This window comes from Empidonax traillii, unplaced genomic scaffold (assembly GCF_003031625.1).
Source record: "Empidonax traillii isolate 1590-97213 ecotype Southwest subspecies unplaced genomic scaffold, ASM303162v1 scaffold1088:size398232, whole genome shotgun sequence".
NCBI classification, from domain to species: Eukaryota; Metazoa; Chordata; class Aves; order Passeriformes; family Tyrannidae; genus Empidonax; species Empidonax traillii.
In genome coordinates this window covers 234,899-253,110 of record NW_020956281.1, presented here as the reverse complement: position 1 = coordinate 253,110, position 18,212 = coordinate 234,899, and positions in this window count along the sequence as shown.

The window sequence follows — 18,212 nt, the reverse complement described above, 5'->3', positions numbered from 1 at the left end:
AACTGGTGAACTCCTGTCTGTGGAAAATCACACATTTTGAAAGTAATCTTGTTCTAAGACAACACATTAAATGTAAGCTTCTTTCTTTATTTGCATTCCTGTCAATTAAATAGTGACAATATTACAGCGGTCTTGTTCTGTACAATGACAAAAGCTTCCTGTGAAAAAATAACCTCACAAGTCCCGACTGGATGCGCTCAAGCATTTAAATTGTGCTAACTCTTTTTCACACCACAGCACATGCATAACTTAATGCTTCTGTGTTAAAAGTCTTAGACTGCTGAGAACAGAGAATATGAGTTACTATAATCCCCAGTTATATGCTCTGAAATTCCAACTATAATAGTTTAAGGGTTTTTTTCCTTTGTTTTATGGTTTTGTTTTGTTTTGTTTTTTCCTTTTGGAGGTCCCTTGACAATTCCAAAAAAGATAGCTTGTAAGCTGTCAGTGTTACAGCACCAAAACTTCAGTTTATAACATAATGTTTTCTTGTGTTGAGCAAAGGAGAGAGGCCACAATCTATCAGTCTTTGGTTCCCAGTTGTGTCTTTGGAACATCTCATTTCAAGCTGAATAGCTGCTTCTGCAGTGCCATTGGAAATAAATATGGATTTGCAAATAAAATACAGTATCTGACGCACTGCTGTGCAATGGAGAACAGACACAAAAGGCAGACTGTGACTTTTTAAAGCAATTCATTATCCCTTGTGTGTCTCATGAAGATACTAAAATAAATGAAACTATTTGCACATAAACATAGTGCAGCTGTATGTGTTTAACATAAAAGAATTAGACCAGGCTATGTGTTATTCTGTGAAACTCAACAATTTGCAAATGCATTCGAGGTAACAGCTCTGTACCCAACCAGTCTCACAAGTAAGTACTTAGACACTTCAGGTTCAGGGTTTTAAACAATCTTTTTAAAGTAATGCATTTTTCATCACTATTTGTTAGGGAAAAAATTTGAAAATGTAAGGAATTGTGGGCTAAGCAAGATTAAAACCTGAATTCAGTTTCAATGTATTAGAAACAACATAATCCAGAGTTTAATATGCCTAAGCACAAGAGAAAAAAATCAGCATACTTCTAAAAATTTTTCATAAGATATTTAGAAAATTATATGTTAAAATTCTAACTATTTTCATTTTTGTCTAAAATGTAACAATCTGAAGAGAAAACTTCATGAATCAAAAGATCTTCAGATATTCCAGGTTTTTTGTATACTGTGCCTATGGTCACAAGGATTAAAAAGAAATGCTTAAATACAAAGTTTAAATGTATTGTTTTAATGTGCCCTTATGTACAAGAAGGTTTAGAAAGTTTTATACAGAACTTCAAAAATTAAATCTGACAGCTCTTTTAACCCCTTTGCATAATGTTTTTCTTTGATACTTTCTTCACTGTAATCAATCATAGATACCTTTTTTTTAGGTGAAACGGCAAAAAACAAAACAAAACAAAAAGCAATACAGAAAAGTAGTTAATGATGTCATTTTAAGTATACTGGGAAGATTAAATTAACTGATGAAGCATAAGACATGGAAGCACTTGAAGATATCGGTAATGTTGAGGATGGGAACCCTGCTGTTTTTTATGAGAACGAACAGAACATCTTGATATCTTGATCCAGTGGTCCAGGATATAAAAAACATATCTCTCCTCTTTTCTGATTTACACACTGGCTTTCTATGGAATATGAAATCAAAGTTTTTATCTCTATGTCCTTCATGGCAACATAAAATAACTTTTAAAAGTCTTAGAAGTGAAAATCACAGTAGGTGATTCGATTTCTGTGGAAAATTGAAACCTATGCTAGGTATCATGATCATCAGTGGTAGACAACATCTGTTACAGGTTTAACTGAATGCAAAATATTCCATTCCCTCATCCTCCCCTCTGTTCTTAACACTGTCATACCTAGCCAACACACACACACAAACACACAAACACAAGCATACACAGAGCATCTCCTGCCGCTTGCATTAAGGGCAAACCACATTGTTCCAGCATTATTAAAACATCAAATTCAGCAACATGCATACTTACATAAAACAATGCTCTTTGTATGGACATGCACATGTAAACGTAAGTGTGTATAAAACACACTGTAATGACACCCACACTTCATCTTTCTCTCTCGGGAGAGAAAAAACAATATGTGACATACACTAACAGTGTAACTTAATATGCTCTTTCAAGATGCCGATGAACACTATAAGAAAACCAATATGAAAGAATAAAAAAGAGAATCTGCTTTTTTGAAAACTTCTGGAAACTAATCAAATAAAAATGGTAGGTCCATAAACACTGTCAAATTGTACACCACATAGTTGTAAAACCTAAGAAAGCTCCTTTCAATGTTTAAATGTTACCAAAGGAGCAACTATTACAGGCAATTTACACTGTTAGGTTGTGAGTGAAGTAATGTACTGGCATTTCTTCTGGAAGATAAAGTACTGCACCTTTACAAGCTTTCTAATAACTCAACTGGCTGAACATCAAACAAATAGTAAATAGGAATTTTTGTGTGAATCCTACACAGCCATGGTTTAAAAATGTTGAGAGAACTGCCATCTGGATGAAAAGAGATGAAAACAAAAATAGAACTATAATTTCTACCCATTAAAATTTATGTAAGAAAGTACATTTTAAGACACTGAAAAAGAAAGAATGACTAACAGGTAGCTTGTTTAAAAAAAAAAACAAAAACAACCAACCAACTAAAAAACCCCATGTGTGCCCACTGAACTGCAGAAGAGAGGGCAGAGAGAGCTATGAACACTATTTCAAATAATTTAAATCTGAAAAAAAGGAGGTGTAAGAAAGGATCACTGAAAAAAATTATTGAAGTTACACAATGCATGTTAAATTAAGCAATGATGAGATAACTAAATAATAATAATGGCCAGTCTTCGCAAACGAAGATCTGGGGAAGGTCTTTACACCTTCCAGCCTGCGCATTGGATTTTTTAGGTGAGACACAGTGTGCGCGGAACTAAGCCCACCCTTTAATCCTAAGGTTCATCTGCCGGGGTCAAGCGAGCTTGGACGGTGGCAGCGAGGTCCTCAGGACGTAGATGGATTGCCTTACAGGGCTAACGAGCTCCATCTGCCCGGGGAGTGTCACTTAAATGATCATTACTTATTTATACAATGCCTAGAAAGGTACGATTAATGAAACATCTACAGAAACTTTTTATTTTCTGCTGCACCATTTCTGATATAACAAATCACTAGAGATGTATTTCTAAAATGTGTAAGAGAATGTCTTCCTTTCTATACAGATCATATCATTAGTATTTCCTATTTTAGTATAGGAAGTGCCATGGCATTTCTGCCAAGATATTTTTTGAATTATCATATAGAATAATTCTGTATGTTTTAATGAATATTTGTCCATTTGAAATTAAACAGCTGAATACACAATACCTTGTATGTCATTCAGAAAATACAGTATAATTTAGAGATAGGAGAAAAAAATTAAACTCAAAAATACATTTCCATTATTAACTTTACTGCTAGAAATTTGCCAAAATAATACATTAAGAGAGAAAAAAAAATTATTTCTGACTTGCAGTATCAAAATAGGGAGGAATTATATAAGATTTAAAAAGATGTGGAATTTCACAAAATTATAATGACTGATAATTCTGCCTACTTTCTTTGTAAGAAATTTTCATTTCAAAGAAGAAAGGACTACTATATCACTTAAATAAAGTAGAAACCGACATGATGGAAGTTAAAAACTCAAACTGTGTCAGTGGCAAGTGAAACTACAAAAAAAGCCTCAGAGGTGCTTAGCATCCATACTAAATCATTTTTCTAATCACTGTGCTCTTCAGAATGACCTATTTACAGAATTTTCTTTGTTGACTTTTCTTTGAGGGCTTTTATATTTCCAAGACAACTAGGGTTATCTTTTTATTCAATGCAGTTAAAGTAGGACAAGGTACCATAACCATTCTTTGCTCAAGTATTAACTGATGTCAGCTCAGTGCCTCTATAAACTGTAGAGTACATAAGTTAGAGAATGTAGAAAACAACAATAATTTTTCTTTTTTCTTTTTTCTTTTTTTTTTTTTGTAAAATATTCAGTGACTAACATGCTTCTAAATGTTATATGTCTTCAAACCACAGTTAAGTCTTCTAGGAAACATGTGTGCTCTCTCTCATTTGAGGTTCATGCCACTCCTGTTTTAGGTAATTACACTGTAATAAAGCAAAAGAATAATCATGGTAGTTCAGACTGCTGGAGAAAACCTGTTACACTGAGCTCATTTACTTAACTCTTTCTTAGCATATGCTCTGTGTTCTGAAGATCTACCCAGGGGAAACAACAGAAATTACCCACAATTTTTTCTGTCACTGATTCCCCATTTTACCACATAACAATTTTCTTTACAGTTTAATATGCCTTAATGTATTTTTATTCTCCCACATTTAATAAGAATTTGTCTCAACTTTCTTCTTGCTTCCAAAAGGTGTTGTAGTTTTCTATCATAACAGTTTAAACAAGAATACTATTTTAGCAAGAAAGCACCTTGGTAATATAAATCAAAATGACTGGGAAATTTGACTCAGAGTGGCTGAGAAACTGAACTCCCTAAGCAGGAAAAGAGCACAGGGTACTTCAGAACTCCAATCTTCTGAAACAGTTTTTTATCATGTTTCTATTACTGGATTTATTACTGATCATATTATTATGAGTATCTTTCCATCTTTGGAAAGCAAGCAACTCTATATGTCTTCTACCTCACAATTAGTTACTTACTCATAACAGAATGCAAATCTTATGTCCTCTTCCAGATCAGCCCCCTGATTGGGAATTCTTGAATAGATCTAATGTATCTGTTTAGATAGATACCTTTCATTTATTTCTATTACATTAAGAGGTTATTTATTGCAGAGACATACAAGTTTATTCTGTGATCTTCATAGTTTCTCTGGTCCTAATACCATTTAGTAGTAGCTAAATGTAGAAACACTTATATGTATGGCAGTTTGCATGATGCCAGTACACAAGAAAAGTCAGGCAATCCCTTAATTAATTTTAGTTTAAATTAGTTTATCAGCAACAATTTTGAAGCTTTTACTGACTTAAAATAGTTTCATTCTGTAAATAATGGACTCAATCTCTCATTCCTAAAATAAATGAAAAATGTAAATTGGGGTGTTTATCCTGTTTTATTTTATCCAGGTCTAAATATATAACGATATTTTTCTTCTCTCCAGCATTCTCCTGTTTTTCTGCACAGATTAGATGTCTTATAGATCAGTCCAGAACTGTTGTTTTCTCCATGTAGGTCTCTTTGAAGCGGGGGCTCGGTGGTGTCTTAAGGCAGCTTTCACTGTAGATCATCTTCTGAGTCATTCAATTCTGTGTCCTGCACAGATGTTGGATTACAACAGTTCCAATATATTTAAAAAAAAAAAAAAAACCCACACCAAAAAACTAATGTATGTGCAGGTTTTTAGTTAATGTAACTACTTATTAAATAAGTTTGGATTTTCTGCATCACACAGACACTGGATATTAAACCTCCCCTGTTGCTGGAAAATATTTATCACAATAATTTTTTCCTATGACACTGTCTTTAAGCAAAAAAATAGTTGTATTACATCAGCTCATGAAATTAAACATTTTATTTTAAACTACTGATTTGAATCAGGGCTTTTTTTTTAGTTTTTTTACTACTTGCAAAATGTGTAGGCTCAGCATCCATCCTGTAGATAGAGGATATTCAACTGTTGAAGGGTTGATTTTCTGTGGTCTTCATTTTAATCATTGTTATAGAGAGTTATCATAATTCTTGACCTTAATGTCATGAATTTGCAAAACCAAACTAATTGCTTGCCACAGACTGTCTATTCTCATTTGTGTGTAACCAGAATCTCCCATGTGAACACATAATTCGAGATGGGTGGAAACTGGAGTTATGAAACCGTGGGGCATGCCAACGTTTCAAAATTTAATGTAGAAGATACAATTTTGTTTTGTTCTTCCTTTTAAAAAAATCAAAGCAGTTAGCTTTGTCTTTTAAATCAATGTGTAACAGTTCCATTTATGAAAACTTCTTAGTTATTCCAGTAGAGGAACTCCTATAATATCCTTCTGAACTTAGAACCTGTGAACCAGAAAATGAGGAGATGAGAGAGAGGAATTGGACCAGAATAAGGGCAGTGAGAGAGATGAACCTGGGACTGCTAGGTGATTTCCACAACTGATTTGCTTTTCTGGCTCTCTCACTTTGAAAAGAAATCTACTCCCAGATCTGAGAAATGTTTTTTAACTGAAAATTCATCAAATCTGGTAGGTGCCCATAAAAAGCTTGGTTTTACCAAAACAGCATTTTCCAAAAAAACCTGTTTAAAAAAAGAATCCTAACCAACTACCATCCTTATTATCCAGCTTCTGCAAAGAGTTTTCATTTACACAAACCTCAGAATTGTGAAATAACAAAAAGAGACCCCATTATCTTGAGACTTAAAACCAGTTTTATCTGGTCTTGATTTTTTGTTTTTTGTTTTACAAGTTTGTTCTTTAACTCAAATAACTGCATCTTCTATTTGTTCCCAGACTGCAATACAGTTCATAGAACTAAATGTTTCAAAATAATATGATTTATATCCATAAACTCAGATGTATGTATGGCATCCCTGTAAAAAAAATACCAGTGAATTCTAAGCACAGGTTAATAAAGAAAAGGAAATCACCTCTGTTGCTCTGGAAACACTGGGATGATAATTTAGTATTCAGAGGAAGAAAAAATATGTATGCATGTATCAGAGGTGCTTTGAGCCATAGAAATTAACTTTATTGATCAATAATACGTGGGTTTATTTCCATTTCACAGAATATTGTGCTTGATCTTACCCTGTTTGCGATCAGTGAAAAAAAACGAGAAACAAACGAACAACTGAAAACTTTTTTTGAGGGGAGTAATTCATTGCATACATAGATATTTGACTATACAGTCAGTCTCAAGCTTCAGGTGTAGGGGCCTGGAATTAATAGAACTGACCACTAAAGCGTGAAATTCACAGCATCCAAGATAATCAGAGTTACTTCCTATACTATATTTACTCAGTAAAAATCTATCCCCCAGAACTGACAGCTGGAAGCTACATCAATAGAAACATTTTATAGTAATTAGACTCAGTTCAGCTTAAAAATAATAAAAACAGGAAACAAATTATTGAATTCTGCTGCATATTTTTTTACAGTTGTAGAGATTTGAGCAGAACCACTCAGTACGTCGGGCCAACAATAAATGTAGTGATAAGGCTGCATGATTAAGGGGCCAACATTTTAGATTCTCTGTAAAGATGAAATGGAAGTTACGCAAGATTTTTATGAGAAAAAGATTTATTAGAACGTGTATAACATATGCCCATTCAGTCTTATAAAGTATTCATTTATCTTTTTGTTTGTTTTGAACTTGTTTGCTTGCTTTTTAATGAGTCTGTTATTAAAAACAGTGTTACATTTTTTTCATGCTAAGCAGATGTTAATTTCTCTTTTAGTAAAACTCGGACACCTGGAGACTTCAGTTAGCAAGCTCAGGCTGGCCAAAAGAAAAAGAACTATAAGGGAAGTGTGAAACCTAAAGTGTGTTTCTTGTCACCTTCAGCTCTCTGGAGTCTTAAAAGCTTATTGTATTTCTAGATCAGAACATGGTGGACAATGAAACTGTTGGATTTTTTTTTTTTTATAATTGTTTTGCATTCCCTTGAAAGAAACAATCAAACTATTGTAGCTGGATCAAGACCAGAGCCTGAAACCAAACCACATATACTCAAGTCTTGATTGGCTGTAGGAAACTCAGGCAGATTATTTTTTGAAAATAGCAGAGCTAACCACAAATGCTTAGGCCACAGGAACTTTTCACAAACTATGCAGAGCTTAGTTTGGAAATTCAGGTGTGTTTAGCCTATTCCTGGAACAGTCTGCAAATTTATTCCCCACTTTTTACCATAATGCTCTGTGTACAATAGGAATCACGCTCTGTCACTTAGACCTGGGAAATTGTTCTTAGCAAACACAAGAGTTCATATTCTTCATTTAGGTATGTCTAACAAGGTATAAAATAATGTAGAGGTTTCCTAATTTTTTTCATTTCTATAAATAAATTTTCCTATGCAATCGCACTAAAGAAGCAACAATTTTAAAAGAAAACATGCATGAACTTTCGAATCATCTTTCAGAGTGATGCCAACATGAAGTTTACTTCTGAGGAGCTGTAAAGATTATGGTTTTAAAATGTTATTTATATATAAAAGTGATCACTTGGAGGTTGTTTTGGAAATCATGTGATAAATAATTCTCAGGAATGAGCATGTTTTAAAAAACTGCTATATTTAGAACTGCCAGAAATAGCAACATAAGAATGTGTCCAACTTTAAATTGTCATTATTACACTTGTAGTAAAACATAAAATAGTATCTTGTATCTTGATCGTAATACCTTAAAGAAAAATGAAAGGGCTCTTCACCACCCACCCACAGAATAAACTGGGAGAAAGTTTGCAGAAAACTATTTAACATGCTTCTAATACATTTTAGCAACGTTTTGTGCAGGAAGTCAGAATAGGAGGGGCTTTTTGTTTTAGTTTTATCTTTTGTGTTGAACTTTTTGCTTGTTGTCTTGGGTTTCTGTGGTGCTTTGTGGGTTTTTTCCCCCCTACTCTAGTGCATATGTAACATTGATTAAAAAATATCAGTTTCTGAAATGTGTAAATATTAGGATATCTTAGAAGGGTGTCCTAGGTTACTAAATACAGTGACAGTGTTATGAAGTAACAAGCTGAGCTGGGTGCATCATGCCCCTTAAGATATCTGAAAGCAAAGATCATGATTCTGAAATTTAGAAAACATGATAGGTAAGATTCTCAGCTATTGCCAGTCCATAATTTCACTCCTTTCAAGGAGTCACCTGTTGAAACAAATTGGGGATTTAATGTCACAGTTGTTTTATATATAGCAATTTTATTATAACAGTATTATAGGAGTATTATATACAGTCTACTAATTTCTGGCAGTTCAAGCAATCTGTTAATTAAATAGTAATCCTTAACTCCACGTGGATATTGCTTGCCGCTGTGCCTCTTTCAAAATCTTAACATTTGAATAGTGGGAATACTGTCAGCATCAGCTACATGGACCAAATTTGGTGTATGAGGTCTTCTTGACTCCTATAAGACCACATTTTAGTGATCACTGTCATGCTTAGAATTGCTAATGAAGGGTTTTGCCAAGAGTTTCAGTCTCACTAAGTCACAGCAAGCCTGATTAATTCTAAAACTGCTTTAGTTGTTGATGAGCTTTGAGTTAGAATCTAACATCCCATTTTAGGAAAACTTGTACTAACTTGAGAGTTTGTTCTCATACCTCTCCTTTGGCCAAGGTTTTTCAACTGAAAGTCAGTTTTCTGTCCCAGCACACACAAAAAACAAACCCCTGACTACTTTCACGGAAAGCAGAGTTTGGCAGCAAAACAAAGCTGATAAGATTAAGCGTTTCTCCGGATGATAGCCACAAAGATAAATATAAATAATAAATAACATAAACAGTTCAAGATTTGTTGAAAAATATGCCAAAAGAGATGATGTTACTAAAAAAAAGGTTTTCTTAAGATTTCGAAAACATTGAGCAAATAGGAGATTTTCCAAGTAGTTCTAGCAATCAGTTCCCAGGCTAAAAAATAAAATGCTCAAAAATGGTATACCCTGAAGCCAACATGCACGGAAAAAATTGTGTGGTGAGTGATGAAATGAAAACTACCAATGACCTGCAAAGTACTTTTCTTACAGTTATAGCGAAAAAAAAATAGCAAATTATTAGTCTGGAAGTAGAACAGAACACCAGAAGAAGAAACAAGGAGTGAAACAATCATGAGAATAATTTAAAATGCAAACATTTCTTTGGTTGCTGAGTGTAAACATATTTTAAACCCAAATTTCCTGACATCTCCTAACATGCTACTAATTTAGATGAGTTTCCTTTCACATATGTATAGTAGTTAATGAATAACATTAAGAATGTTAACAGTATACTCCAGGACTCCACTGGAAGAACACTGGCTTTGTAGAGCAATTAAATAGTTGATAAAAGTATTTTATACTACCTGATATCAAATTATTTTCTGTATAGGGTAGGGATAGTTAAAAAATTATCATGTCTTTCTTCATATTGATGTAATTCAAAGTGAAGCATTTAGAAAAAAAGCAGAAATGTTATTCAGAGATCAAATAATTGATAAACTTGTCTGGATTTTTTTTTTTCTTCCCCTCATTGGAAACTCAAAAAAAATAGGGGAAAAAAAGAAGAAACCAAACCTCATTCCTCAAATCAAGAAAGCAAGCAAACAAAACCCTCCCCAAGCCCCTATCTAATTTTTAATTAGTTGTACTTTAATATTGGGAAATATAAGGAAATGTGTATGATCAAGTAGAGCAAATGATACTGAAATTTCTGTCCATTTAACTAGATAAGTCATAGGTTTGTACGTCCATGTAGTTTTCTTACTGTAAGATATGGCACTATGTAATAAAACAAATATAATACTAAGACAGTATATTACAGAACAAAAATTCTGACACTTCCATTTTATTTTTTTTTCTAATAGATTAATAAACTGTTACTAAAGTAGTGATCTCTACTGTCAGGTTAGGAAAAGATTTAGGACTGAATTATAACAACAGTTCAGTATAAGTATCATATGAGTTTTTAGTCATTTAGGCAGGAAAACCCCAACTGGTGTATATGCAAGTTAAGAGAACTTCTGCAGTCAAGAAACAAGTGGTGTAGTATTCATGAGCAGTTTGCAAAAGAAGAAAGGTAACATTACATTGACCAAAGAGATTTCAGCTTTATCCACAAATGTAGCAAGAGTTTATTTATTTATAGTCACATTATTCACCTTCCACTTTACAAGCAAAATGGAGTTTCATTTTAATTTCTGAAAGAATAGTGTTCAATGGAATATTTTTCCAAGAAATCCACCAGTTTTCAATTGCCTGTTTTCTGGGTATATCACCTATTAACTCTCTGGGCTGCAGGGATCAAAGCAGTACAGGGACTGGGACTCAGAAATCAGAAGCTCCAGGCCTACTGTTCCCAGATCCCAGGCTTTGTATTTCAAATATCAAATGGTACTTGGTACTACTGAATCTAGAGATCTGATAATATTTGTGGGGATCCAAGAGTTCCTTGACAGTAGTGCTTAGATCAAAGTCTAAGAATTAGGATTTTAAGGTTGTTGTATTAAGAATATTTATATGCAAACTGATTTGAATTACTGTTTGATGATATGCTTGCTTTTACTTTGTTATAAATAGGCAATTCTTTTGTCTTTGTATAGTTTTTTTAATTTCCCATGCAATGAAAATTTTGAGTTCAGTTTTTTCTGGTCTGAACATGCAAAGAGATGTATGTGCAAAACTCTGAAGTGTGTAGCAAAATAGAGTCTTTACTGCTACTAAAGCAACACCTTAACAAGAATAAATATTTAGCAATAAATAATTCAATTTTAATGTACATATAAGATCAAGAGACTTCGCTATGGGAAAACAAATTAAATTTTTACCTCCTAAACCTGTAAATTTTCCTCCAAAAATTGTTTTCAACATTGGGTCAAATTTGATTATTTTATTGGAACTAGCATGTAAAACCAGTCATTCTTCTGAGGACCAACTTTGACCAGTCTAAAAACCCCTGAATATGACATTTTCTGACGTGAGAAGGAAAAGTAATAATATATTTTTTAAAATGTGTTAGAGATTGATAGAGAAGTTCATGGGTGTTCCTAGGCTTAGATACAGCTTTAGTCGTGGAGTAAGAGGTGTTTTACTTTTTAGAAATCTGCAATCAACTCACACTTGATGGATCGATGGCATAGAATCAGAAAAGCCTGATGGAGCAAGAGACAGAATTTATATAAGCCTACAGTTCATTAACCTGGTAATTGTATTTTAGCTGAATTAATGGGAGAAGGAAGCAATGCATGTGCATGTGTTACAAGCATTTTTAAACTAAAATAGCCCCCCAAAAACATAACAATGTTTTTTTTTAAACTGATTTTTCCCTAGGCAGGAAAGCCAGTGTCTTCTGTGATGCCAGGAAAATAGAAATAGAGTCTGCCAGTCATTAAAATGGAAAGCACATAGCACTGTGGCTGTCTGGAGATGAAATTGGATTTCGCCGTCTGGACTTTTCAGATTCCTTTTCATTCCACAAAGCAAATTGCTTTGCCGTGACCTTGTGTGAAACAGGAAAGGGTTCATCTGGCACAGGTAGCACTTAAGGCTTGTTAAGAACCCTGTAGTGCATTTGCCACTTGAAAATATGCATTGGAATACCTGCCCTTGTAATATGCACGTTACATTTTCCAATATTTTTTACAAGCTTAGCTCTGCTCATTTACAGCTCCTTTGGTTTGTTTTGGTTTGGTTTGGTTTGGTTTTCTTTGCTGTGGAATTATTTGCACTATTCCTTTTTAATTTTTCCTTTAGTTTTTACATTTTACATTTTATTGACAGTTGCTGTATTTTTATTGAAGGCAAAAAAGCCCCCAACCATTGACTGCCAATGTCAATGTATGCCAAGTGTTATTAGTAATAAAAAAAAATGTCGGTAAGCTTTTTCTTGTCCTTTCATCAGTTTGATCTCTTTCCTCTCATTCAAGAGAGACATGTTTAAATTCAGCTTATATAAAGCCAGCTGATGTCAATGGAATGATTTTGGTTGACTTTAATGAGGCATAGACACAGTCCATATTTAGTTGCTTTGCTGTTTCTGAGGTAGAGCAGCAAATTTGCTCTCCCAAGATTTACATTCCAGTTTTGCAGTTTAAAAGTTTGGATTAATCATAATCTTTAAATTCCTGTCAGACTTGTTTGTGCATCATCTGCCTTTTCTATTGCTTAGTTTCTGTTCCAAAATTTAGAATTTATTTGATCTAAAAGTTACTAAAAACATCAAAAAAGCCTTGCAGCTCTTTAAAGACATTGAAGAGATGTCTAAAATATAACAATAGTGAAACTATGATGGGGAATAAAGCTATGTGGGACCTATATATAATAAGTAAAAATATTTTTTAATAATGCAAAATAACTGTTGATGTGATGTATCCTTTTTTTTTTTTTTTTACATTTATAATATTACATAACTGTAGTAATATATAAGGGCCCAGAAACCTGTTCATTACAACTTACAGAAATTTTCATTGTAGGTATACAGCTGACTGAGCTTGAGGTCACATTGTCTAATGTAATAAATTATATTTCAAAAAGGTAAATGATTACTATAGTGTAATTAAAAAATGGTATGTTGTTACTAATGGACATTTGAAATGCATGCATAATTCTGCAACATTTACTCAAACTGTACTGAATTCTGATATTTGTGTATTTAATTTCATATGTCAATTGTTTTGTAGGCATATAGAGTAATGAATAATATTAGAAGACATATGTAAGTGTTTAGTCAACCATCAGTTTTATAACAGGAGTCTATTTAAGTGGGGAAAACAAGTCTAGCACTCAAAAGCACTATAGTCAAATAGCATAGATGTCCATTCAAAAATGCATCCATCCCCAGAAAGGGAAGAGTTGTAGGCTGTTGGAGAAAATACAGGAATTGTCTGTCCTGTGTGTTTAAGCTGAATACAATTACAAGTAATGTTCACACAGTTACAGCAAGAAGGATTTAATTTAGGCAGTAAGAAAATTAATCTATCAGTAAAGAAAGTGAACACTACTATAGATCACTGTCGCGATTTAAGCCCAGCTGGAAATAAAGCCCCGGGCAGCCACTCGCTCAGCCCTCCTTTCTCTCTTTCCCCCACTCAGGTGGAATGGGGAGAGGAATCAAAGTAAAAACTTGTAGGTTGAGATAAAAATAGTTTAATAATTGAAAATAAAGTAAAATGTTGATAATCATAATGATGATAAAACAGGAAAGACAAGTGATGCATAATGCCTCACCAGCTGCTGACTAATGCCAGACACCCCTTCTGGGTAACTCCCCATCCAGTTATATACCGGGCATGGTGTGGAATATCCCTTTGGTCAGTTCAAGTCACCTGTCCCAGCTATGTTCCCTCCCAGTTTCTTTTGCTCCCTCCTCACTGGCAGAGCACGAAACAAGAAAAAAGCTGACTTAGGATAAATACGACTTAGCAAAACACCAAAACATCACTGTGTTATCAACACTATTCTCATGCTGAATTCAAAACACAGCTCTGTAACAGCTACTGAGAATAAATTAACTCTACCTTAGCTGAAACCAAAAAAATCCCCTACGGCAATTATGGAGTGTTTAAGAAGATAGTAAACATATGTACATCTGCTAAGACTGACATAAGTAGACATATATATGTCTGCTAAGACTGACATAAGCTGATCCCACTCAGGAGAGTGGAAGAAAATTCCAGGTGACCCTAAAGGTCCCTTACAGCCCTATCTACTTCACTGTGATGTGCCCTACTGAACAAGTGATTTGCCAGTACCATCTATGTAACTAAACAATAACTGACTTGGAAGTTGGACCATTTGAGTTAGTAACTTAAAGAGTGATGCCAATACAAAGTAACATGAGGTTTAGGGGGTGCTAAGAAATAATGGGATTGCTAGTCAATGGAAACTGTAATTTGAATGGTGTTTTCTTTTTAAATAGAAGTCTATTTTCTCCTTGAAACTCTCAGAAAATGACAAAGTTCCATATGTAACAGATGTAACATGCATTCTTTAATTGAAAATGTTGAAGGAGAACATATAAGATTAGTGTCACTCTGACCTAATGTTCAAATATACATTATTTTAAAGTGTGTTAAATTACTGGTTCAAAATATTAGGTAAATATCAGAAATACTATCTTCTTTTTTATAAGACCTTGGAATTTTTGTCACAAACTATGAAAGTGTTTAGCACATTATTACAGTCTTTATACAGAAAAAAAAATCATTGCATATAAAAAAAATGAAAAAATTTCTTAAAGTAGGTATCAGGTGCTTAATCCGTAGGACCCAAAATTAAGGTCTTCAAAGAAATTAATTATCCTTCTACAGAATTTTAATATTAAGAAAATTACAATTTTTTTCATGAAGAAGGTTTGAACCTGTTTAATACTTAAAATTTTCTTTCATATATTTAGATACATCTGATGTATCACTAATTGCAGGTAGTTCTTGAAGAGAGTATTTTTTTCACTGAAAATATGTGTTAGGCTCTTTTTAAAGTGTGAAAAGACATATAACTCCCTTAATTTTAAATCTAGGAAAATTTTGATTTTATATCACTTAAGTATTTTGAAAATATAAACATATTTCACTGATATGCTTAATTCACTTGTAAAAATAATTAAAAAAATATATTTTGGATTATTTTTTGACAGAAATCACTTTTTGCGTTGAAATCCATGTATTTTTTTTTAATTCTAAAATATATTTTAAAACGCCTAATGATGGCGACATCCACAAGAAGTACTTGAGTATTTTTTTTCAGGTAGATCTTTTAAAGAGATACTATTCATCCACTTAAAAAAAAAATTACATTAGCTTTTTGAATTTTGAATGTTTCCAGTGAGCAGATAGTAAGAAACAAAACAATTCTTTTTTCCTTCCTATGAGCTATGATTCAGCTCTGTCCAGCCCATATGTGACCTAGTGCAAGAGAAGAAAGTCTTCATATATTTTATCTTTGATCACATCTCACCACTCCAGTTAACATCCTCACCATCTATCATCTGCAGTCTTTATTTTTATTTCAGAGTTTCTTCTACTTTATTGATTATTATCTCAGAAAAATACATAAGGTTTTATGGTTTGTAGTCTGACACTCTTTCAGTCTTTAATCCATTTTCATGTGTCCCAATCTCATTTTGTTTTTATCTTTAACCCATTTGTCATCCTTTAATAATTTAGGTACCTTGTAGAAATTGAAGAACATTGCTAAAATATTCTTATCTTCATCAGTTGGATATGCAATCTTGTCAAAGAACCATTTTTTTTTTAAATACTCATTTACACTAGTTTCTAGATGGGCTGATGATTCCAGATGGAATGAGCACGTTTACACCATTCCTGCCAAATGACAAGCCAACAACAGCCCATCATTGGAACAGGCCCTGTAGCAGAAATGTGCTCAGCTGCTGCTTCCAACTGACTTCCTACTGCTTAGGGCATCCCACAGCCGAAGCCAACCAGCATAAAAATAGATGTGAATATGTGACAAGCCTATGAGAAAGCTAGAGACAGAGCATGAGCCCTACTCAAAAAGCATCTGGAGTGATAGAAAGAATCTGTTGGTTGAAGAAAAGCTGTTGGGCCATTAAGTTTCAGTATTAAAAACTTAACGTATAATGTACCGTTATACCATCTGGATCCTCATCTCTACATTTTCTGAACTAATAAGACCTAAATAAAGTTAAACTTTCTACTCAAGAAAGCACCATGCTGAAAAACAAAGGCTTTACTGTATTTTACAGAAAAGTCACAAATCTTTGCACCAAATTTGTCATGACATATATGACAAATATGTCACAATATATACAAAATAATGGCAGTATATTATCTCCTGTTAAACCGAAACATATAGCCAGAGGAAACAGAGACACAAACAAGATATATAAACCTTTTAACCGAACAAAATGTAGGCAATGAAAAAATGCATACTGGAACATACTGAGCAACTGTTGCTTCCTACACACCAAAGTGGGACCACTGACAGTCCACTGGCTTGCAATCAGAAGATGGTGGAGGTATTTACTTTGATCTACAGACAGAAGAGTGCTTCCAGTCTCTGTATGTTTGTGTGGGTCCTGTGTAAGATACTGTGGAACTGGGAGACTACAGCCTAATACTACTTTTTCTATTTTTTATTTACATTAAAGGTTGATATAAGAAAACTATTCTCTATGTATAAAGACTGATTAAGACTATCAGTAGTAGTAGTAGTAGTAGTAGTACCTCAATAGCACCCATGTGCGTGGCAGTTGCGGAGAATATAAAACCATCTCTGTGTAAGAGTCAAAACCCTACTGAAACAGCAGCTCAAACAGGAGTCATCTGCTTTCAGAACCTTTATGTGTCATAAAGAAATAAAAAACTGTCCAAAATCTTTGGTAGAAACACAGTTTTAAGGACCTCTATAATCTTAAAAGAAAATCCCATGAGCTGCAACGTCTCCTCTTTGCTATTTAATGGATATGTTACAGAGTCATAACTTCTGTTGAAAATCTCTGTAGATGGGAGCATTCCCTATCATGGCTCTGTCTTTTTTAGATGGTAAAAACTTGGTTTTCAAGTACATTTCAAACATTTTCCATGGCTTTGGACTGAAGCCTATTTGGCAAGGAATTTCTGCAGATCTAATGCAAAGGGAAAAAATATCAGTTCTTTGAGGCCACTGCCAGCTGGCTCAACTGGTAATGACCTTCAGGTCACACAAGGAAACAGCCTGGAGCCAGGTGGATTTGATCAGTAGGGCACAACAGCTGTCTTACACATCCCTTCCTAAGCTGCAGTATATAGACCTCAGCAAAATATGGCTAAGAAATTAATGGATTTCTTAGCAGCTCAGCCTAAGAGCCCCACTTTTTTAGGAGGGCTATTAGAATCCCATTGCAAAGTTTTATTAACATAATATACAAGGTATCTTCATGGCAAGTGCAGCATAAAGGATGATGATTCAGCTCATGACAGATATGAGAGGCCTGGAAACAGTGATATTCCAGTTAAAAAGCATGTGGAAGATTCCTAACACATGTTTCATGAAACCCAATGTCTACATCAGTGGTAAGTAAATAAGGAAAATAAAGTGGGAAGGGTGAGAAAATAAAATGGAGCTCTGCAAAGGTTCTAAAGCGAAGCCTTAGGCAAAGAAACCTAGGAGTCCTTATTGCCATTCTTATTCTTTTCTCAACACATTTACATACCACCTGTAGCCAAGGAAATTGTTTATCCTAATTTCAACAATTTCCTAACCACAGAGATGCTACTAGAGGAGTGAAGCAGAGACTATAAGGGTATCAGTGGGGATTACAGTATATTACTAACTAACCTATTATTTCTTGGCTGAGCAGGTGTCAATATTGTCACTCTTCCTGAAACAATGAACTGAAGACTGAGTTAAATGCTCTGCTAAAATAATCTTGCTGAATTCCAAAAATTCAACAACCCTAAGTTATGCCCTGAAGAAAGACTAGGTAATTTATTCA